The sequence below is a fragment of the Anomaloglossus baeobatrachus genome, chromosome 5 (genome assembly GCF_048569485.1).
Source record: "Anomaloglossus baeobatrachus isolate aAnoBae1 chromosome 5, aAnoBae1.hap1, whole genome shotgun sequence".
NCBI lineage: Eukaryota > Metazoa > Chordata > Amphibia > Anura > Aromobatidae > Anomaloglossus > Anomaloglossus baeobatrachus.
In genome coordinates, this window is record NC_134357.1 from 182453677 (window position 1) to 182478272 (window position 24596).

At 41.7% G+C, this 24596-nt stretch overlaps 1 protein-coding gene across 1 annotated transcript in view; it reads left to right on the top strand.

Annotated features, from left to right (window-relative positions):
- Window positions 1-24596, top strand: part of MAT1A (methionine adenosyltransferase 1A) — a 178266-nt gene that overhangs the window by 26238 nt on the left and 127432 nt on the right. The gene's annotated exons all lie outside the window — the stretch shown is intronic.

Consider the following 24596-nt stretch of genomic DNA (forward strand, 5'->3'; position numbering starts at 1 on the left):
GGAAATTGCTGATGAATTTTGAACCCTTCTAACTTCCTAACCCCAAAAAATTTTGTTTCAGAAATTGCGCTGATCTAAAGTAGACAAGTGGGAAATGTTATTTATTAACTATTTTGTGTGACATAACTCTCTGGTTTATGGGCATAAAAATTAAAAGTTTGAAAATTGCAAAATTTTAAAAATTTTCATCAAATTTCCGATTTTTTTACAAATAAAAGCAAAAAATATCGTTCTAAATTTATAACTGTCATGAAGTACAATACGTCACGAAAAAACAATCTCAGAATCACCGGGATCCGTTGAAGCGTTCCAGAGTTATAACCTCATAAAGGGACACTGGTCAGAATTGCAAAAAATGGCCTGGGCATTAAGTACAAAACTGGCTTCATCCTTAAGGGGTTAAACTATATTGCCATTGGTCTAGAGAAAAAACTTTTTCAAATCCATTTCCCAATTAGACATATACAGTATTTTTTTTTCTTAAATATTAAGTTATTGTTGAAAGGATCATATATACCCTTTGTTTTCCAAAATATGTTGTTATTGTATTATAAAGAAGAATAGACGTTACATCATTTAAAGGGTGCCTGTTTCTAAGCAGGTCAGAAATCGTTTTTTCTTTGTCAAATAAATAATTTAAGATCAGACTATGTAAAAATAATATTAATTTTAAATTCTTGGAAGGAAATAAAATTCTTGTCTTTGTTTAAGTCTTTAATCTTTTTTAAAGTTTGTTCTCTCCTTGATGCCAGATTTTTTTACTTTACTTTAGACAATAACTCTAAAAATTTCAAGGAGATATTTTTGATTTGCTCATATTTGTTAGAGTCTTTTAAAAGTTCTGCTAATTTCCTCCAGGCTAGAATTGTTGCACAGAGAATAGGACATTTCAAGAGAGTTAGGGAAGGGTTTATAATGTGACTTAATAACATGGGTTTTAAAGGAATATTATTATGTAACGTTTTGATAGGGAGGCTTTTCTGTTCATTATGGATGTGCAGATCATTCAGTGTTAAGAAGTGCTCCCAAATACATCTTCCTGGGGTCATTCTCTTTTCCTCAGAAGGCTGGTCCCGCAGTCATAGAATTCCTCATACACATTAAATTAAAATCAGCCAAACCTGCAGATTTTGGTAGGATTGACCAACCATTTAATGTGTATGGAAGCTTCACGAATGTTTCTCCAAAAGATTATTTCAGGGGACATAAGAATCAGGAAATTGGAATTCAATTTCCCGATCCATTTGATTGTTTTGGAAGATCAGCCGCTGTCAAGTGATTATGGCAGCTGCTCTATCATGGAGAACACATGAATATTCAGCTAAAGCGAGTATTTCTGTGTATGAGGGAAGTGGGGAAGACAGCCGTCAGCCGAATAACTGTATGGCTCACAGCTATCTAATGTGTGTGGCAAACTTAAAAGTAATTTGTCAGTTAAATCAATCTCTTCCTTTACAGACCATTCAACTGATCAGAGCAGCACTGGCACCTCTCCTAAGTGCATACATAGCATTGCCTCATAGGGACACTTTTCCTGCCAGTTGTGAGAAGGGATTGTGAAGCATGGCCTATTTTCATACATTTTTTATATTTGTTAATGAGTTGGAGGGGAACACTATACTGATTAACTCAAGGATACACAAACATTTTGTGCTTTTTATTTGCTGTGCTGCACTTACTATTGAAAAAGAACACTGAATCCCCCATACACATAGCTATCATTTGGCCGGCATCTAGCTCACCTGACGGTCCCAAACACAGGAGTGCTGTAATACATGGTAACAGCTCATCTCAGGGAGAACAACAGACTCAGCAATCCAAAATTGGGACATACTGGATCCTTAACTTCCTTAAAAATCATCTGTTGGGAGCCCCCATACACATTATACTGTTGACTGAATCTCTCTATATATTTGTGGTTTAATTGATGTCTGTCTAATTTATATTGGGGGCGTATAGTTACCTAGTGAAAATCATTCTTTATGTAGTTAGTTACATAAGTTGAAAAAAGACCTACAGTGGTGGCCAAAAGTATTGGCACCCCTGCAATTCTGTCAGATAATACTCAGTTTCTTCTTGGAAATGATTGCAATCACAAATTCTTTGGTATTATCTTCATTTATTTTGTTTTCAATGAAAAAAAGAAAAAAAAATTGGCATAAAGCCAAATTGGATATAATTCCACACCAAACATAAAAAAGGGGGTGGACAAAAGTATTGGCACGGTTTGAAAAATCATGTTTTGCTTCTCTAATTTGTGTAATTAACAGCACCTGTAACTTACCTGTGGCACCTAACAGGTGTTGTCAATAACTAAATCACACTTGCAGCCAGTTGACATGGATTAAAGTTGACTCAACCTCTGTCCTGTGTCCTTGTGTGTACCACATTGAGCATGGAGAAAAGAAAGAAGACGAAAGAACTGTCTGAGGACTTGAGAATCCAAATTGTGAGGGAGCATGAGCAATCTCAAGGCTACAAGTTCATCTCCAAAGACCTGAAAGTTCCTGTGTCTACGGTGCGCAGTGTCATCAAGACGTTTAAAGCCCATAGCACTGTGGCTAACCTCCCTAGATGTGGAAGGAAAAGAAAAATTGACGAGAGATTTTAACGCAAGATTGTGCTGATGGTGGATAAAGAACCTCGACTAACATCCAAACAAGTTCAAGCTGCCCTGCAGTCCGAGGGTACAACAGTGTCAACCCGTACTATCCGTTGGCATCTGAATGAAAAGGGACTGTATAGTCGGATACCCAGGAAGACCCCACTTCTTACCCCGAGACATAAAAAAGCCAGGCTGGAGTTTGCCAAAACTTACCTGAGAAAGCCTAAAACGTTTTGGAAGACTGTTCTCTGGTCAGATGAGACAAAAGTAGAGCTTTTTGGGAAAAGCCATCAACATAGAGTTTACAGGAAAAAAAAAAGGCATTCAAAGAAAAGAACACGGTCCCTACAGTCAAACATGGCGGAGGTTCTCTCATGTTTTGGGGTTGCTTTGCTGCCTCTGGCACTGGACTGCTTGATCGTGTGCATGGCATTATGAAGTCTGAAGACTACCAACTAATTTTTCAGCATAATGTAGACTACTGTACTGGAGACTACTAAAGTGGCAAGCAATGAGTCCAGACCTGAATCCCATAGAACACCTGTGGAGAGATCTCAAAATGGCAGTTTGGAGAAGGCACCCTTCAAATCTCAGGGACCTGGAGCAGTTTGCCAAAGAAGAATGGTCTAAAATTCCAGCAGAGCATTGTAAGAAACTCATTGATGGTTACCGGAAGCGGTTGTTCGCAGTTATTTTGGCTAAAGGTTGTGCAACCAAGTATTAGGCTAAGGGTGCCAATACTTTAGTCTGGCCCATTTTTGGAGTTTTTTGTGAAATGATCAATGATTTGATTTTTGTTTCATTCTCTTTTGTGTTTTTTCATTGCAAGCAAAATAAATGAAGATAATAATACCAAAGAATTTGTGATTGCAATCATTTTCAAGAATAAACTGAGTATTATCTGACAGAATTGCAGGGGTGTCAATACTTTTGGCCAGTACTGTAGGTCCATCTAGCTTAACCTTCCTCCACCAATTATAGATTTTTGTCACTAAATAATTTATAGCCAACAATGTTGTGTTCTGAGGAAATCATCCAGCCCATTTTAAAAGCGGTTATAGTTTCTGCCATTACTACCTCTTGTGGTAGGGCATTCCATAGTCTGACTGCTTTAACTGTAAAGAACCCTTTCCTATATATCTGCTGGAATCGCCTTTCTTCCACCCGCAGTGAATACCTCCTGGTCCTTAGTATTGTCTTTAGGAAGGAATAAGTCATGTGCCAGTCCTTTATATTCACTACACATGTATTTAAACATACAAATGATACCTCCTCTGAGACATCTTTTTTCTAAGTTAAACAAACACAACTTTTTTAACCTCTTATATGGGAGGCCTTCCATTCCTTGTAGTAGTCTAGTTAACCGCCTTTGAACTGATTCTACCTTCTGAATATCCTTTTTAAAATGTGGAGCCCAAAAATATATATTCTATATATGCTTTTTATACACCCTAAATCTTATTTGCTTTTGCAGCTGCTGCTTGAAATTGAGTACTGCTGCTCAGCTTACATGTAACCATATTAGCCAAGTCTTTCTCCTGTTCTGTAGTCCCGAGTTTACTTACATTGAATGCATACGCAGCTATAGGATTACTTTTGTCCTAGGTGAATTACTCTACATTTAGCAACATTAAATCTCATTCATTTACCAAATATTTGCCCATTAAAACATCTTATCCAGATCATTTTGTAATATTGTAAAATCAAGGTCAGTTTTTAATATCCTACATAGTTTGTTGTTGTCCAGCAAAGACTGACAATTTACTCTCAATCTCATCCACAAGGTCATTATTAAAAGATTAAAAATAATCGGTCCTAGCACAGATCCCAGGGGTACCCCACTGTTGACAATAGGCTACCTAGAGAATGTACCATTTATATAACTACTCTTTGTTTCCTATCTTTTAGCCAATTCAATACCCATCTACATATAGTTTAACCCCTTAACGACCCATGACGTACTGGTTACATCATGGATCGTGTGCCGGTAAGCCCCACCCTCTGCCGCGATCCGCGCACATATCAGCTGTTATCAACAGCTGACATGTGTGCCTGCTGGCCACGGGTGGAATCGCTTCCACCCGCGGCCATTAACCCCTTACATTTCGCTGCCAAAATCTGGCAGTGATATGTATATGGGCGCCGCCATGACAGTCACTTACCCCGCCCCCACTGGAAGTCACGTGACATGATCATGTGACATTCGGTGGTTGCCATGGTAGCACAGGGTCATGTGATGACACCTGTAGCTAACATGACTCACTTCCTCAATGCCGGAATACAGCCGGCATTGAACGTAAAGCAGCAAATCTGCAGTTCTCAGCTCTGTAGCTGAGATCTGCAGATAATGCAGATCGATCGGATTGCTGATCGCTATAGCCCCCTAGGGGGACTAGTAAAATAAAAAAATTAAAAAAAGTAAAAAAAAAAAAAAAAGTAAAAAAAAATTTAAAAAACCCCAAAAGCCTAAAAGTTCAAATCACCCCCCTTTCACCCCATTGAAAATTAAAGGGTTAAAAAAATAAAAAATATACACATATTTGGTATCGCCGCGTTCAGAAATGCCCGATCTATCAAAATATAAAATCAATGAATCTGATCAGTAAACGGTGTAGCGGCAAAAAATTCCAAACACCAAAATTACGTTTTCTGGTCGCCACAAATTTTGCGCAAAATGCAATTATAGGCGATCAAAACATAGCATCTGCGCAAAAATGGTACCGTTAAAAACGTCAGGTCGAGACGCAAAAAATAAGCCATCACTGAGCCTCAGATCCCGAAAAATGAGAACGCTACGGGTTTTGGAAAATGGCGCAAAACATGCGCCACTTTTTTTGGACAAGCTTTTGAATTTTTTTTTAACCCCTTAGATACAAGTAAACCTATACATGTTTGGTGTCTACAAACTCACACTGACCTGAGGCATCACATAGATACCTCAGTTTTACCATATAGTGAACACAGTGAATAAAATATCCCAAAAACTATTGTACGATCACACTTTTTTTGCAATTGTTCCGCACTTGGAATTTTTTTGCTGTTTTCCAGTACACTATATGGTAAAACTTATGGTTTCATTTAAAATTACAACTCGTCCCACAAAAAAGAAACCCTCATATGGCAAGATTGATGGAAAAATAAAAAAGTATCGCCTCTCGGAAGAAGGGGAGCAAAAAACAAAAAACGCAAACACGGAAAGTGCCCGGGGGCTGAAGGGGTTAAATTAGTCTTTGCTTCTGGAGCTTCATTATAAGACTGTGGTACAGCATCCAATGCCTTTGCAAAGTCCAGATAAATCACACCAACTGCAATACCAATATCCAAATTTGCATTTACCTCCTCATAGAAATCCAGCATGTTGTTTGGACAGGACTTATCTTTCATGAATCTTTGCTGGTTGTCAGTTATTATATTATTCAATGCAATATATTTTTGCATGTAGTCTCTTAAAAGCCCTCAAAATGTTGCACACCACTTACGTGAGACTTGCCGGATGGTAGTTTCCTTCATCCACCTCTTACCTTTCTTAAATATCAGTACCAGAAGTCTGTCAATTACTGAGATCAATTCTCTCAATATCCATGGATGAATGCCATCTGGCCTGGGAGATTTGTCAATGTTTAATGTACTCAGACACAGTCATTCTTCTTCTTGAGTTAAATTAGTTATATCAGATGATGAACTTTGATTTTTGCCTTGTTGAATGATCCCTGGAACAGTCAGTTCCTAGTGAAAAGTGATGAAAAGTACCTGTTTAATATCTCAGCCTTTTCTTGTCCTCTATAATAATCCTGTTATTATCTTTTACAGTGTCAATACTATTGTTTGTTTTCCTTTTGGCATTGATGTATAAAACGTTTTGGGATTTATTTTAATGTTGTTGGCGATTTATTATTCAGTAGCTAATGTTACTAGCTTGATTTCTTTTTAATATTCTTAAGATCTTTATGCTGCTGAAATGCTATTTTTGTATTATCCCATTTTTTGCACAACTACCCTCCAACCCCAGATCCTAGATTAAAAGCTCCTCCATCCATCTGACCATTTTTCCTCCAGCACAGCAGCACCCTCCTCATTGAGGTGAAGCCTGTCTTTACCATAGAACCTTTAGCCGACAGAGAAGTCTGCCCAGTTTTCCATGAATCCAAATCCCTCCTTCCTCTAACAATCTCTAACCCATATATTTATCTCCCCAAGCTTCTGCTGTCTTTTTAGTGATGGGTAGCAACGAAAAATGAGTGGAACTCAGCACCAAGGTGAATCAATAAAAATCTTCATGCTTTATTTGAATAAATTTAAAAATGGAAAAAGGTCACAGATCATCCAAAACCGCCATGCGGCTTGCCTTGCGGCTTGACGTGTTTCGGACACAAGAGGGAAATTTAAAAACAGTCCTTAATCATAAGCCATGTAGGATAGAAGGCAAAAAGTATATATAGCACTTTAAGAAGCAGTGAGACACAAGAGCAAGATGAGAGGCAGGAAGGGAGTTCACTCACAAAATGCAAATTAGGAAAAAGGGGTAGTATGTCATTAGGTTCTGTTAACCCCATACACATATATGCATGCATTGAAGTATTCATTAAGAAACAGATAAACAATTCATTAGGTTTATAAAGAAACCACAAAAGCAATATATGTTCAATCATGCATGTGTGTATATCATTGTTCTGTTTCTCTATATATTTTATTGTCTAGTATATGTCATTATTCAAAAAAAAAAAAAAAAAAAATTATATAAATATATTTTTTCTTTCTATCTTTTTGCCAATTTTGGATATACATATACATGGATCAAATATAATGTGATTACCAACATAGAAATGGATTTATATATTATGGATATGTGGGCAGATTTTATTATATATCTGAAGATATAGGTCTATTAGATTGTATATACATGTGTGTGTACAATATAAGAAGCACACAAAATAGGGAATGCCCAGAAATCCAATTATGTAGGATATTAAAAGAATTTGCGCTTTTTTTAGATCATGGCTAGTTCACTAATAAAATCGCTCTAATTTTTCTATTGTTATATATATAATTATTTATTTATATATTCTGGTTTCCTATTTTTTATTTTTTATATATTATTTCAATAGATTAATTTATTTGTTATATTCTCATGTTGATATATTATCTGCCATCTACTGTATATCTATATATATCCCTTTCCTTGTACGTTTATTTATATTAGGTTTTTTATGTTAAGTTTTAAAAAAAAAAAAAAAAAAATATAATTTTTTGTATTTTTTATTTATTGTTTATTCATTCTTTCTAATCTGTTTCCTTATATGCATTTATTATTCAGATGTTTATGTAACCATTGATACTAGGGGGGAGATAGAATAAGGAAGTCATATGACATAACGTAAATCAGAGCGGTAATTAAGTCCTTTTGGATGCCGGGTATCAAGGCGTAATATCCACTTGGCTTCTGCATAGAGAAGTTCACGAAACCAATCGCCTCCTCTCAAAGGCTTCCTTACTTGCTCGATGCCTACAATATTCATAGTGGAAAAATCGCCATGGTGGAAATCGAGGAAATGTCTGGTGAGACCTGAGATAGATCTTTTGTATTTCGGGGGATCCGATGAAAAAGTTGGAAGTGGAATATGAGTGTGCTCAGATATCCTTTTTCTGAGGGGCCTGGAAGTGCAACCTATATAGTCTTTCAAACATATGGTACAGGAGGCTTTGTATATGACATATGTGGTAGAGCAGTTTATAAAGGCAGAAATATTGTGAAGAATGTCGCCCACTGGAAAAGATAATGTTTTCTTCATGAATTTACAAAGTCCACATCGTGGCATAGCACACTTATAAGAGCCTTTTGTGCTTAGCCAGGTCTCAGTTTTATTTTGGGAAATAAATAGGCTGGGAGATATCATATTGCCTATGGTTTTAGCCTTCCTGGCCACAACATTAACACCATTGGATAATATTTGGGCTAGCTCCGGATCCTGATGGAGGAGGGGAATGTATCGTAAAAAAACTTCTTTTATTTTAGAGAAATCAACACTGTGAGGAGTGGAAAAGACAATGCGGCAATTTCTGTCATCAGTTGCGTTTTTGTTGGAAAGTAGGTCACTACGGGTTTTCTTCCCAGCGGTTTTTTCAGCATGGGAAAGGATCTTATTCTTATAACCTCTGCATCGTAGACGTTTTTTCATAGTTTCCAATTCAGAAGAGTAGGCAATATCTGTGGAAAAAATCGGCCCGAGATGTAGGGGCAAAATACAAACCCTTTTTAAGAACTTGCAGTTGACCAGAGCTGATGATCATAATGATCTGGAAACGCAAGAAAGACGCACCCATAACAAACCTACCAGACATTTTTCTTTCTTATCTGAACTCAAACCACATGAATTTGAGCTTTACTGTGGTATTTTCTGAAAATTCTACTCCATTTTTGGATGTTTACCTCACTGGTGACCCTGGAACAGGTTCCATCAACACCTCCTTATATAGGAAACCGCTTAGTGGGAATACTATCCTGCATGCAAATAGCAACCATACTAGACACACCATAAATAATCTACCTCTTGGTGAATTTCTCAGAGCACGCCGCCTCTGTTCCACAGATATTGCCTACTCTTCTGAATTGGAAACTATGAAAAAACGTCTACGATGCAGAGGTTATAAGAATAAGATCCTTTCCCATGCTGAAAAAACCGCTGGGAAGAAAACCCGTAGTGATCTACTTTCCAACAAAAACGCAACTGATGACAGAAATTGCCGCATTGTCTTTTCCACTCCTCACAGTGTTGATTTCTCTAAAATAAAAGAAGTTTTTTTTACGATACATTCCCCTCCTCCATCAGGATCCGGAGCTAGCCCAAATATTATCCAATGGTGTTAATGTTGTGGCCAGGAAGGCTAAAACCATAGGCAATATGATATCTCCCAGCCTATTTATTTCCCAAAATGAAACTGAGACCTGGCTAAGCACAAAAGGCTCTTATAAGTGTGCTATGCCACGATGTGGACTTTGTAAATTCATGAAGAAAACATTATCTTTTCCAGTGGGCGACATTCTTCACAATATTTCTGCCTTTATAAACTGCTCTACCACATATGTCATATACAAAGCCTCCTGTACCATATGTTTGAAAGACTATATAGGTTGAACTTCCAGGCCCCTCAGAAAAAGGATATCTGAGCACACTCATATTCCACTTCCAACTTTTTCATCGGATCCCCCGAAATACAAAAGATCTATCTCAGGTCTCACCAGACATTTCCTCGATTTCCACCATGGCGATTTTTCCACTATGAATATTGTAGGCATCGAGCAAGTAAGGAAGCCTTTGAGAGGAGGCGATTGGTTTCGTGAACTTCTCTATGCAGAAGCCAAGTGGATATTACGCCTTGATACCCGGCATCCAAAAGGACTTAATTACCGCTCTGATTTACGTTATGTCATATGACTTCCTTATTCTATCTCCCCCCTAGTATCAATGGTTACATAAACATCTGAATAATAAATGCATATAAGGAAACAGATTAGAAAGAATGAATAAACAATAAATAAAAAATACAAAAAATTATATATTTTTTTTTTTTTTTTTAAAACTTAACATAAAAAACCTAATATAAATAAACGTACAAGGAAAGGGATATATATAGATATACAGTAGATGGCAGATAATATATCAACATGAGAATATAACAAATAAATTAATCTATTGAAATAATATATAAAAAATAAAAAATAGGAAACCAGAATATATAAATAAATAATTATATATATAACAATAGAAAAATTAGAGCGATTTTATTAGTGAACTAGCCATGATCTAAAAAAAGCGCAAATTCTTTTAATATCCTACATAATTGGATTTCTGGGCATTCCCTATTTTGTGTGCTTCTTATATTGTACACACACATGTATATACAATCTAATAGACCTATATCTTCAGATATATAATAAAATCTGCCCACATATCCATAATATATAAATCCATTTCTATGTTGGTAATCACATTATATTTGATCCATGTATATGTATATCCAAAATTGACAAAAAGATAGAAAGAAAAAATATATTTATATATTTTTTTTTTTTTTTTTTTTTTGAATAATGCCATATACTAGACAATAAAATATATAGAGAAACAGAACAATGATATACACACATGCATGATTGAACATATATTGCTTTTGTGGTTTCTTTATAAACCTAATGAATTGTTTATCTGTTTCTTAATGAATACTTCAATGCATGCATATATGTGTATGGGGTTAACAGAACCTAATGACATACTACCCCTTTTTCCTAATTTGCATTTTGTGAGTGAACTCCCTTCCTGCCTCTCATCTTGCTCTTGTGTCTCACTGCTTCTTAAAGTGCTATATATACTTTTTGCCTTCTATCCTACATGGCTTATGATTAAGGACTGTTTTTAAATTTCCCTCTTGTGTCCGAAACGCGTCAAGCCGCAAGGCAAGCCGCATGGCGGTTTTGGATGATCTGTGACCTTTTTCCATTTTTAAATTTATTCAAATAAAGCATGAAGATTTTTATTGATTCACCTTGGTGCTGAGTTCCACTCATTTTTCGTTGCTACCCATCCTGGAACACAGACCTGCCTGTCCGAGGGACTACATGCATCCACCGCAGACTGGAGGACTTTATATGGGTGAGCTGAATATTTCATTTCTCTACCTTTTTAGTGATGGTCGTGGCATCGGTAGTATTTCTGAAACCACCATGGATCGTCCTGTACTTCAGCTTCTCTCCTAGTTCCCTATAATCATTTTGAGGACCTTCCACCTCGCTCTAACTTTGTCATTGGTAACAATTTGAACCATGACTGCTGCTTTTTTCCCAGCCCCACCCAGTAATCCATCTATCTGATCTACAAAGTTCTGAACCCAAGCACCCAGCAGCAGGGCTGGCGTCAGCACTCCCAGGCAAGTGCCGGGGCCCTGGACAGCTGGGAGGGTCAACTCGCTGTCATCAGGTCAAAATGATCAGTTCTGTGGCCCCCAGGCCAATATCCGGGGACTACAGTTCTCAGGCCGGCAACTGCACTTTCCTGGCTGCTGGCTCCTTAAACCCGGCACTTGCACACAGAATTCACTGCTGAATCACGCGTGCATATGTAAAAAAATTAACTTGAAGGCGGAGCTAGGGCACAATGTGGTGTGCTCCCGTCCTACAGATGAAGAGACTAGAGACAGAGGAGCCGCAGCGCAGTTCCAGGCAGCATCAACTGTATGTTCCCCCCACCTTCCCCCTAGCTGTATGGGCCCCACAGAGCTGTATGTGCCTTCGCATAGCTGTATGAGCCCTCTAGAGCTGTATAGGTCACCAAAAAGTTCTATCTTCGTCTCATCAGACCAGAGAATCTTATTTCTCATAGTCTGGGAGTCTTTCATGTGTTTTTTTTTTGTAAACTCTTTGCAGACTTTCATATGTCTTGCACTAAGGAGACTCTTCTGTCGGACCATTCTGCCATAAAGACCCAACTGGTGGAGAGCTTCAATGATAGTTAACTTTGTGGAACTTTCTCTCATTGTGTCGCCCACCTGCAGCGGTTGCCCCAGGGACACCACTCCACCTTTAGTGACGCCACAGGGTCTTTACTTTAGTATTTCTGGTGACAGGTATGTTGGTTTTGTATATGTATGAGTCGTGACGCCACTCACGGTTTGCGGTCAGGGATATGGGTGACCGCCACTGCAGGTTTAACGAGCGTCTGGGGCTGATGGAGTCTGCAGTCTGGTGGTATGGCCTCCCCTTAGTGAGGCTGGCCCCAGGGGCTCGGGTGTGTAGAACAACAGGTCTCAGAATAACTCAGTCTCAGTCTGGAAAGTCTTTCAACTTGTTTTTATTCACTTTTGGATGTTCTGTGAGGTACCCGGGCGATGCTGAGATTAAACCAGGAGAAACCAGGTATCCTTTAGGCCAGTCTAAGGGTAACCGTTAACTCGCCTTCCTAGCACTTCTTGTTTCGGATAACCCCTGACTTGAAGTACCGTGGGATTCATCCAGAGAAGTCGCTACTGCCTTTTTTCCCCTTTTTGGCCCCTTTGCTGGCAGTGTGGACCAAGGAAGATTGCTCCAGGCTCGATCCTCTTTATGGGCTCCCTCGTTGCTCCTGAGGCTCGGACTCTAGATGGTTGGTTGAGGGAGTTGTAGTTCCCCGGCAGGTTTAGCAGATCAAATAAATGGACGTCTACTCTAGGAACCTGTTCCCTGTGTGTGCCTAGTCACCAGAGTCCCCGTACTCGAACAACTGACTCCCTCAGCGTCTTTCTGACTGACTTGCTGGTGACACGCCTTCAGTGGAGAGAGTGCAGAGGCCCACCAGCGGGTTAGCAACGCAAGAAGACGGCCTTCTTGTGAGGAGTGATGCATCGCCTGTAGAGGGCAAAGTACACTGTGTTACAACCCAGGATAAGGTACCTTGTTTTCATCCACCTGTACTGAAGGCTATTTGACCAGTCCAACAATCTAGTTAGGGGCAGACAGGTAATTGGACTAATCTGGATAACTTTCCTTTAACGGATCTTTATTAGCAAAACCTGAACTGTGTTTTCACTGTTGACAACTGCGGATTGCACGGTGTGAAGATCCAAAAGGCCACAGCTCGTGGTAAAGCTCCCAAGGCACCCAACTATCCAGATTGGATCATCTGCAGAGACTGCTGATCAACTAAAAGTGCGAACAAACAGATTCCTGTGATTGGGAATGGAATACAGGGGTTTTACTGTTATAGTTGTTATGAGAATCTGATGATTATTTGGCCTCACTGTGCAGCTGAGAAAGGTTACACTGGGATCCTGGAGGGTTAATTGGTTGGGGTAGAGTTAAGATTATGAACCAGGAGAAAGGACACATATCACGGCTTCCTTGAAGAAATTAGCCCTGTTTAGGTCCGGTCAAATTTAGGGGAGGGAGTGGCATTGTGGTCCCAAGGGAAGACCCCCTCTCACTGGGACCAGAGATACATGGGCATTCTCCTGGAAGGGAAAGACAAAATAAACACACAGATTTCTTGTTGTATAAGTATTGCTGGGGTTAGGTTTATTGTTTAGTCCATTTACTAGGTTAAGGTTAGGTTAAGTTATTTTTTTTTCCTGCCCATAAAAACGGGTAGGTTTGTTTAATAAATCTTGTTATTGTTATACCACTGGCTTGGAGGCTTGCCTTTCCTGTCGGTGGTATCAATCTGTTGAACAGATCCGGGTCCCTGCAGTTATCGGGCACCGTTACACGCACTTACAGCATGGTCAGCTGCCTGGAACCAGCATATTCTCTGCTCCCCATGCCTTGGATTATGGGCATGGGGAGCAGTGAATATTCATAGCCTTAATTTGCAGCTGGCACATCGCAGTACAGTGTCTCAGCTGGTCTCTGTAATGCAATGTACTTCAGCTGGATGCGCGCCAAATGAAACAGGCGCTAGAGCTCACAGGTCTTCTGCACACCCAGGCCTGGTCGCAGTAGTGATCACGATCGTTACGTACCATTTGTCACATCATGTCTGAAGGTTGTATTGCTCACCATGATGCTTGAAGACCATTCTAGCAAGTTTTTCTGAGTTTAAGACTACGATATTATGCGCTGTATATTGTACATATTACCTGAATGGACTCTGTACCCTGGAATAATATTTTTTTTCGGCTTGCAGTACCTTTTACTACTGTATGCAAAGGTCTTGCATGTTGGCTTCTTATGTAAAAATGTAAACTATCTAAATTCTGAATCAAAAAGCAAATACAGAGTGTAGGAATTAGCCTCGAGTGAAGGCCATACAGTTTGTGAAACACAGAAGTAAGCACTATTCCCTCAGTTTCTTGTTACTTATTAGAAGGAAATGCCTCCATATTTGTCCTTTTAAATGCCATAGCACACGTTCAGACTTAAGGGTGCTTTTCACGCTGTGACATCGCTAAAGAAAAGCCCGGACGTCTGCCCTGAAAGTGCTCAAGGGAGGGCAACATGACTGAGGAGGGATGCTAGGCCTGAGGGTTAGCAAGGGGTTAAGGTGCAGGGTATTTTGTGCGGGAAAAGTGGGAGGTAGAGTTATAGGGCTGTGGGGCCATGTAATTGGTCAGGGGGTTGCTAGTGTAGGGGAGTATATATAGGGCCGGATTAGGAGGTGGGAGGTCATTCACTACCTGGAAGACATCTGAATTGTCCCACCCACCCGCCCTATTTTAGGATTTCTGGCAATCAACAGAGAGACGAAGAGGATTGACCTTGTCGCAGCAATCGGCGGAAAGGAGGGGGGTATTTGAAGTCGGTGGATTGCACAAAGAGCGGGGGGGAACCCAGTGCAGGAACGGGTTACCCCTGGTGGTGCGATGGTATAGTTGGTGGGACCCTGCTGTGCTGGGTCACAGCAGGGCATGTTAATGGGCTGGGTGTCCTCGAGCCGGTGTGGTGCGGCTGAGGGCACATGGTGGAGCTGGTGTTGCAATCATGTACAAAGGGACTCTTCACTTACCCCCCCTCCTTTGCTGGTGGTTATGTTTATGGAGTTATTTACTATATTTATGAATAAAATGTTATTGATTATTTTGGTGTTAATAAACGAGGCTGCTGTGGCCTTTATATCCAATGTCACGCAGTCTGTGTCTTATTTTGAGTGGAAAAGCGGTAAAAGGTGGATAACTGGTTTGGGTCAGAACGGGAAGTTAGGGCAGTCAGTCAGACTTTCCTAAGTCACGATATATATCGTTGGGGTCACGTCGTTAGTGACGCACATCCGGCGCCGTTAGCGACATCGCAGCTTGTGACACCAAGGAGCGATGATCAACGATCGCAAAAGCGTCAAAAATCGTTGATCATTGACACGTCGCTCCTTTTCATAATATCATTGGTGGTGCATGCAACTGGTTGTTCGTTGTTCCTGCGGCATCACACATCGCTATGTGTGACACCGCAGGAACGACGAACATCTCCTTACCTGCGTTTACTGGCAATAAGGAATGAAGGAGGTGGGCGGCATGTTCCGGCTGCTCATCTCCGCCCCTCCTCGGCTATTTGGCGGCCGCTTAGTGACGCCGCAGTGATGTCGGTATGACGCCGAACGCACCTCCCTCTTGAGGGAGGGATTGTTCGGCGGTCACAGTGACGTCGCTGAAAAGGTATGTGCGTGTGACGCGGTCGTAGTGATAATGTTCGCTATGGCAGTGATCACCAAATGTCGCACGAACGACGGGGGGCGGGTGCTATCGCGCACGACATCGCTAGCGTGTAAAGCACCCTTTAGTGTATAGTATGTAGTATACAGAGCTGCAGGGATGTTGTAGCTTAAAATACTTATAGGAATAAAACAGCTGGAAGCAAAATATAAAAAGTTGTGATAAATCACAGAAGCACATCAATAAAGATTAGAATGCAGAAGTAATCATGCCCTCCGTCATTTATTATTTCTATTTTTAGCAGCAAATATGAATACCACTATTTTTATGATAAAAGTGATTATTTGGTTATAAATAGGGTTATTAAACATCCAAGTTTTTTGTGTTTTATAGGTATATTCAATGTACATCACTTTCTAGCAGAGTTGTAGTGAGGGGTTCAGCAAAGGGGCAGTTGGAGAACCCATCTTATGCCTCCCACCCAGGTAGCATATGTTTACAGCTACAATGCCCACCATAATCATACTGAAAATAGGCAAACTTGAGCAGATAATCTTGCTGAATAAAAAGACTATACAAACATCGAGACCGATATTATTGCTAAACTGTGACCCTAAAGGGTGCTTTACACGCTGCGACATAGCTAGCGATAGCTAGCGATCTCATGCGTGATAGCAGCCGCCCCAGTCGCTCGTGCGACATTTGGTGATCACTGCCGTAGCGAACATTATCGCTACGGCAGCGTCACAAGCACATACCTTTACAGCGACATCGCTGTGACCGCTGAACAATCCCTCCTTCAAGAGGGAGGTGCGTTCGGCGTCATAGCGACGTCACTGCGGTGTCACAGTGGCCGCCCAATAGCAGAGATGGGGCAGAGATGAGCGGCCGTAACATGCCGCCCATCTGCTTCCTTCCTCATTGCCGGTGGACGCAGGTAAGGAGATGTTAGTCGTTCCTGCGGTGTCACACGTAGCGATGTGTGATGCCGCAGGAACGACGAACAACCTCGCTACTGACCAGACAGCGATTTTTGGTAAATAAAGGATGTGTTACAGACCAACGATTTTTAACTCTTTTGCGATCGTTTAAGGTCGCTCCTAGGTGTCACAAGCTGCGATGTCGCTAACGACGCCGGATGTGCGTCACAAACACCGTGACCCCGACGATATATCGTTAGCGATGTCACAGTGTTTAGAGCACCCTATATAGTGGTAGAAATCAGTCCTGCAGAACATGTAAATGATTAGATTGCAGTTCAGATAGTGACTGACATTCTTTTTTGATGCAGTCGCTCATTTTTTTTTTATTTGCTATCAGGCCCTGACTAATATGACAACTTCTCCAACCACAACTCATCTGTAGAGTTTACAAGAAAGGCACATTTCACTTCTCATATTTCCAGTGTAGCGCCCCTGAAACCATCAGGGTGCTACAAGGTTCTGCATCCCCACCAGGATGCAGTGCCTACCCCCTTAGGGACCCAGAACCCCAGTGTCGGTACCACCAAAAACCCAGGTAATCCCAGTTTTCCCCAACAATCCCCCATACAATGGTACCCAGCTAGGGTGGGATCAATGGATGGCCGCCTAGAGGTGGAGACAATCTAGTCACCTAGTTGACAAGGTGGGAGGGGCAGACTGTGGAGAGTAGTCAGTTGAGAGTTGACAGGTGAGGAGTGAAGGTGGAAGCAAAGAGACGTCCTGACTCAAATTAATGGTGACCTGGTACCCAGGGAGAAGTGGTTGCCGGTGGAGTACTCCCGGAACTATGCACTGACAGGGTACAGGACCCTAGGACAGGAAAGAGCTTCAAGCCAACCTGTTAATACCTGCACAGCAAAGGAGACCATCAAGGACCTTGCTGACCCTAAAGAATCCAAAGACTCAGTAGCAAAGGGATAACCGGGGACAGGACCAGAGACTATCCCCACAGGGTTCACGCTACCATCAGGTGGACAGAAGTGGACAAACCACAGAACCCACAGTTGCTCTATACCATGGGGACCCAATTACCAGAGACAGGTGCAGGGGAAGAAGGTACCAGAGAACCAAACTGGCACTGGGACGAAGGGGACCTGGAAGCGAAACCATCTACCTTCTTCCGACGCCCACTGCACCATACACCCTCTGGGGCAAATCCCTACTTGCGGAGGGACTACCATTCTAGCTGCCAATACCACCAGCCCTAATAGAGACATTCTGCAGTGGCGGCTCCCTACACTTAGCCGCATCACCGCAAGTGGCGTCACATGTGAACATTATCATATTCTCCCCTATAAATATCCCCATTACAAAAAGGGCCAAGGGCACGGAACCAGGTAACAGCCACCACCATGACGTTCCCAAGAGAGACACTGGCCGGAACAGAGTACCCTATATCCCTGGGCGCGACACCAGCACTGTCCCCATCTATTGCCAACTAAACGAACTCCCCATACTGATGATTCCCCAAATTCTGTGCATGTTGTTGCCCTGCTACTTAGAAAATAATAATATCTCTTCAGTGCCCCCCCTAAAAGTAATCCCTAATTAACAGATGTTGCCTAGAGTTCCCCATTAATGAGTAATAATGCCCACAGTGTCACTTTAACCTATAATGCCTGGCATGCCTCCTTAGTAAGTAAAAATCTCCTAAATGACTAATAATACATTCACTGCCTGCTAAATCAATATCAATGTCTGAATGACAGTAACTGAATAATAGTAATTCATGGGTCCCCTTAATTAATAATAATGCCAAAAGTGCACAATTAATGAACAGTAATGTCTAGAGTGCCCCCTTAATCAATATTATTGCAGAAAGTGGTCAATGAATAATGTTCAGAATGTCTCCAAATCAATAATACCTAGACTGTATCTCTCAATCAATAATAATGCCCAGATGCTCATCACTGAATAATAGTCATCCAGAGAGCCCCTTTAATTCAATATCAATATTGACCCCTTTAATTTAGTGCTTTCAAAAAAATAATAAAAACAGAGAAAAAAAAATAATAAAATTCATATTCATCTAACCTTAGGTCCCTGACCCCAGCAGTCACAATTAATGGGCAACTGTAATCAAATCAATTTGCGGTTATCACTGCGCCATGTACATTGGAACACTGTTGTCTCACCTGGCTCCACTGGCCTGAAAGTCATAAGGGTGCTTTACACGCTGCGACATCGCTAACGATAGATCGTTGGGGTCACGGTGTTTGACGCACATCCGGCATAGTTAGCAACATCGCAGCTTGTGACACCTAGGAGCGACCTTAAACGATCGCAAAACAGTTAAAAATCGTTGGTCTGTAACACGTCGTTCATTTACCAAAAATCGTTGTCTGGTCAGTAGCGAGGTTGTTCGTCATTCCTGCGGCATCACACATCGCTACGTGTGACACCGTAGGAACGACGAACATCTCCTTACCTGCGTCAACCAGCAATGAGGAAGGAAGGAAGGAGGTGGGCGGCATGTTACGGCCGCTCATCTCCGCCCCTCCTCTGCTACTGGGCGGCCGCTTAGTGTAGCCGCAGGGACATCGCTATGACGCTGAACGCACCTCCCCCATGAAGGAGGGATTGTTTGGCGGTCACAGTGATGTCGCTGAAAAGGTATGTGCGTGTGACGCTGCCAAAGCGATAATGTTCGCTACGGCAACGATCACCAAATGTCGCACGAACGACGGGGGCGGGTGCTATCACGCACGATATTGCTAGCTATCGCTAGCGATGTCGCAGAGTGTAAAGCACCCTTTAGGCCTACAGTGGCCTCCAGCTTCCAAAATAGTGTGTTAATGCACAACGTCAATGGCACATGGGATACAAATGGTTTCTCAGGGACTGACATATTGATGGCCTATCTTTAGCATAGGACATCAGTTGGAGATCGGTGTGGGTTCAACACTATCACCAAACTGGTGAAAACTGCTTCAGTAGCTGCCATAACTAAGCAATGTATGGGGTGGAGCACAGCAGGCCAATATCTTGCTTGGTGGCCTGTCCAGAATATTATCTCCCATTCACAGTTTTCAGATAATCGGTGATGTGCTGCGTTTCCTGTCCCACCCATCTCATATCGATCACTTGTCCTACAGATAGAAAACAGAAAACACTCCAGTCCCATTTGAAGGTGCTCAAGTAGAGTCCTAGCCCCAAAGTAACAAGTGATTGACACTCTCTTTCAAAATGCATAGGCATAGCTATAGTGTTTACTGTTAGGCAATCTATAATGTGATCTTTCTGGTAGGTTATATAACCTTTCTTAAACATCGGAGTGCATGAGTTAATCAGAATGTAGACGAGAAGGCCTGATCTACAGTGGGCATCGATATGTAGGTCCCAGATTCCACCAATAGCTTTCCATAGATTTGTTTCACTTTGACATTAACCCCTTCATGACTGGGTGATTTTTCATTTTGCTCCTCTGTTTTTTCTACCCTCTTCTGAAAGCCTTAACATTTCAATTTTTTTCCATTGGCATAGCCCTGTAAGGGTTTGTTCTATGCAAAACGAGTTGTATTTGTATTATGTATTATTATTATTACTACTACTATAAAATAAATAATAATAATAATAATAATAATAATATTTGTGAATTAAACCATTCATTTTACCATATAATGTCTGGAATATGGGAAAAAAGTTCCAGGTTGGGTGAAATGTTGAAATAAATGATATTGTTTTCTGATTTCATTGTTTTTCTGGTGTTCATTATGCTGTAAAAATGACCTGCTGGCATAAATTCCCAGGTCACTAGATGAAACAGATATTCTATATTTTTGTTTGTTTTTGTTTAAGTGATGACAAAAATGTCGACGTTTGTAAAACAAAAAATGGATGGTATGGCCATATTCTGAGATATATATGTGGCCTCATTCGACTCTAAGTTTTACTAGAGCATGTGAATGTGTTAGCATATAGTATGGACTGGATGCTGAGTAGTTGACATCGGAGGTTTTGTAAAATGAGATGAGTTTAAAAATAGATCTAGTTCTCAATCTCTTTCGTAGAAATTTTCCATGTGTTAGAAGCTGGCAATAGTTTCTGGTACTCTAGGGAAAGAAGACACCTGAATCAACATTTTGCTGCACTAATCTCTCATATTATGATAAGACATAAAGACATTCATTATGGCTTGTTCAGATGAGTCTATTAATCGTCTGTGTGTTGTCCGTGAGCAAAACGGGGAAAATATGGACAGCACAGTGCAATGAAGTCAATGTGGTACTTCATGTGAACACTTTTACACAAGGATCGATGGTCTGCGTGTAACAAAATCCCAGCATGCACTACTTTGATTCATATTTTGGATCAGGCTCGCCCATTACAAGACAATGAATATGCAGAAAACGGATCACGTTACTGTATGTCATATGTTTTTCATGCATCCATTAATTATTAAGATAGGAAACTGTATCGTGGACGCCCTATGGGTGGACAAAATGGACTTAAGGAATGGACATATTGATATGTGGCACACCAGTGGTCTGGTTGCCACAGTAGTGTTACCCCACAAGGGTTAATACTAAGCCTGGAAGCAAGAGGGGGAGTCCCTTGGCCAGTAGTACCCACATTCAACACAGTTCTGTTACGTCACCGCCGGAGTCTGCTCCAGCGACTTCTGCTCCGATCGCCAGGCGATGCCGTGTTCCTGCCGTGGATGGTGCTGGTGATGGGAGAGGAGTCGATGCTAGCAGCACCGGTGGGCGCAGGCTACGATCATCCACTGGGCTGGGTTATCTTGGGATCTGCAGTACCGCTGGCTGACTGTAGGTGGCGGGTGTCTCCCAGCTGAAGTACCATCATTCAGCTACAGCTAATGGGAAGACACCACACCCTTCTTATTCCCCCCCTCCTGTCTGCTGGCCTCTGCCAGAGATAGTTCTGATTCTGGCTCATGTGCTGTTTGTTTTGTGATTCCTGTGCGCTGACTTGCTTGTTGTTGACTACCCTTCTGCCTGCTGTTTTGTACCTCGCTGCCCGACCCGGATCTGACCACTGCTACGTTTTCTGTTTACGCCTTTGCCTGCCGATTCTGTCCCTGTTCTGCTGTTCCTGGTTGGACCCTGCCTGACGACTACTCTCATCGGACTGCAGCCTTCCACGGGTAGAGATCTCCAGGGCCTTGTGTAATTCCAAATCCCTGTATAGGGGTTAAAGGGTTTCAGGGTTCTGGGGTCCTGCTTGGTGAGGGGCTTCCCTCTAGTCTGTCCATTACATCCTACCTGAGTCTATTTATCCAGGCAGGTGTTACAAGTTCCTACTCTGGGCCAGCAGAGGGATCTCTAAATTTGGTGTTCTTGTGAGTTTCCCAGAAGCTCTGACCTGGGGGAGGAGTTAGAGGAGGGACAGTTGGAAGCTGACCGTTGAAGAGAGAGGAGCTCGAGTGAAGAGCTGGAGTAGCGCGGACAAGTGAGCTGGGGTCTGGGGCTAAGATAGCCGAGCCCAAAAAAGCAAGGTCTACAGAGAGGCACAGGAGGAAGATTCTGGGGAGCGGAGCTGAACTGGCTCATCTCAGAAGAAAACGCTAAAGACCGGACATCGGAGTCCGTGGTTGCCCGGGGTACTCGAGTCCTGGTAACCAAATCCGAAGGGCAGGAGGACTGCAATTCTCCTGGCCGCACAACAACCCAAAAGATACAGCTGCACATCAGGGACCCGGAACCGCTGCCAGCCGAGCGGCACCTATGAAGGCCCGCGCAGCATACCATACGGGTAAAGGGTAGTACCACAAGTCCCAGCAGAGAGGTACTCCATTTGACTAATGCAGCGGGGTCCTGTAGGAGAGAAGAAGAGCGTAGTGAGAAGGCCTCAATACTTATCTGGCCAGGGTGATACCCCCAAACTGCTTCCAGGCCAACCGGATCGCTACCATTACCTGTAGCGGTCTCCCTGGACTTCACCGGTTGTTGTGGAGTTAAAAGGAAGGAGGTAAAGAAACTGCTGTCTTTGTCCATTATTGTCCGTACCCCGACCCTGCACCCTGAAGTCCACCGGGTTCCCAAAATAGACTTTCCAACGGTTGCCCCGGGGTCCCCCTCCACCTGTGGGGAGCAAGACCACCTCAGCTGTGCCATCACCACCTGCCCCGGGGAACATGTAGAGCAGCGGTAGCCCACATAGCCGCAAAACCACAGGTGACGTCACGTACTTTATTTTATTGTAAAATATAACTCCCATCATCATCCCCTTTATTGAAGAAAAGACACCGCCAGGGTCACGGAGTTGGGCCCCGCAACCACTGACATCCCCGGACCCAGTTCCGAGTATCGCCTAAGGCCCTGGAGCTGGGCGTGTTAGATACAGTACGGATAGGAAAACAGACAAAAAGAACTCATATCCAAAAATATGCAACAAAAAATGGATAATGTTGCATATTCTCGTCTGAACTCAGCCTCAGAGGAAGGAAAATAAAAAGAAAATGTTTGTTTTAATTTGCTATTGAACATATGCCTCTATGGCAGAGATACACAGGCTATTAACAACATTACTATTTCAGGTATCATTTTTTTCCCTTCAAATTGTTATCGAAATGAGGATATACAGCATTACCAATTCTAGCCCATGTACAAAATTGGCACTATTACTGGAAGAAAGTACCTGTTTTCCTAATCTCATACAGCCCCTCTAAATAACAATGCTGGCTATGCTATACTCATTTAAGTTAGAAACTATATTACATTTTCAAACTGTCTACAAAATATGGCCAGGATTAGATGATTGTATGAAAACTTGCTTGTTTTTATCCATCCTTTACATCTGTATGACATCTTAAAAATCTACAATTAAAAAAAAACCAAAAAACTATAACATTGTTTCCTAGATAATATGTGCAATGGATCCAGAAAAGTAGGAGGTCACACGATTATTGTCAGCAAGGGATTGTGGTTACCACTCATTGAGTTCTATGAATGTGTCTCATCCATTCTGTATTTTTTCAGGCTTGTCCACATGAAAATAATAAAAAATGTAAAGTCCAGCTGTGACTATGTTGCTAATCCTTTTCCCGTACAGAGCGCGGGCAAGAGCTTCGCCATAGTCAGTGTAATTCAAAAGATAAAAGGTAGAGGTCCATGTGTTCACTGTCTGCAAAATGATGCATTATATATCAACTGTAATAAAGAAGATTTTGAATGCCAGAGTTGGACTTCTACCTTTATTCACATAAAAATAATGCTCATCCGAATAAGCACATTCAAAGACGTTGGTCTGTGCACTGTCCGCATGCTATTTGTTTTGTGCATGGGCAGCTAATAAATGCACTAGTCTAGGCAAAGCCTAAGCCAAAGTCCCCCTCTCATTCTCATATCTACTGGCTGTTTCATTACAGATGACGTTTTAGAAAAGTGAGATTATGTGAATGTCAATAATTGTGGAGTCTGGTGCTTGAGACCCATACACAGACAAATGTGTTGTACCAAGTTTGTAAATTATTCCCTATCTGCAAGGTAGAAAATAACTTCCCTATAGCTGGGAGTCCAACCACTAGGACTCCACCAATCCCAAGAATAGGGCTCTAAAGAGTCCCTTATGAATGGAGCCGAGGTTGAGCATTCACATCTCCACTTCATTCCTTCTTAATAAGAGTGCCAAAGATCTGCTGAGTGGAGCACTCGGCTATCTACTTTGGGCCCATTGAGAATAAATGGCGTGGAGCTTTGTAGGCTCATCCTACAACTCCATTCAGTTGCGGATCTTCAAAACCCTGTTCTCATGTTCAGTGGGGTCTCAGTGATCTTTCTCTCAGTGATCGGATAGAGGATAACGTCCAAACTTGCTACAACCTCTTTAAGTCTGTAGGAGTATAACAAACACCTGTGCCTCTCTTTATAGGATATGTCAGTCTAAAATGTCAAGACATTCTACTCAATGGGGTCTGCACCACAAAGGTGGTTAGAAATCAT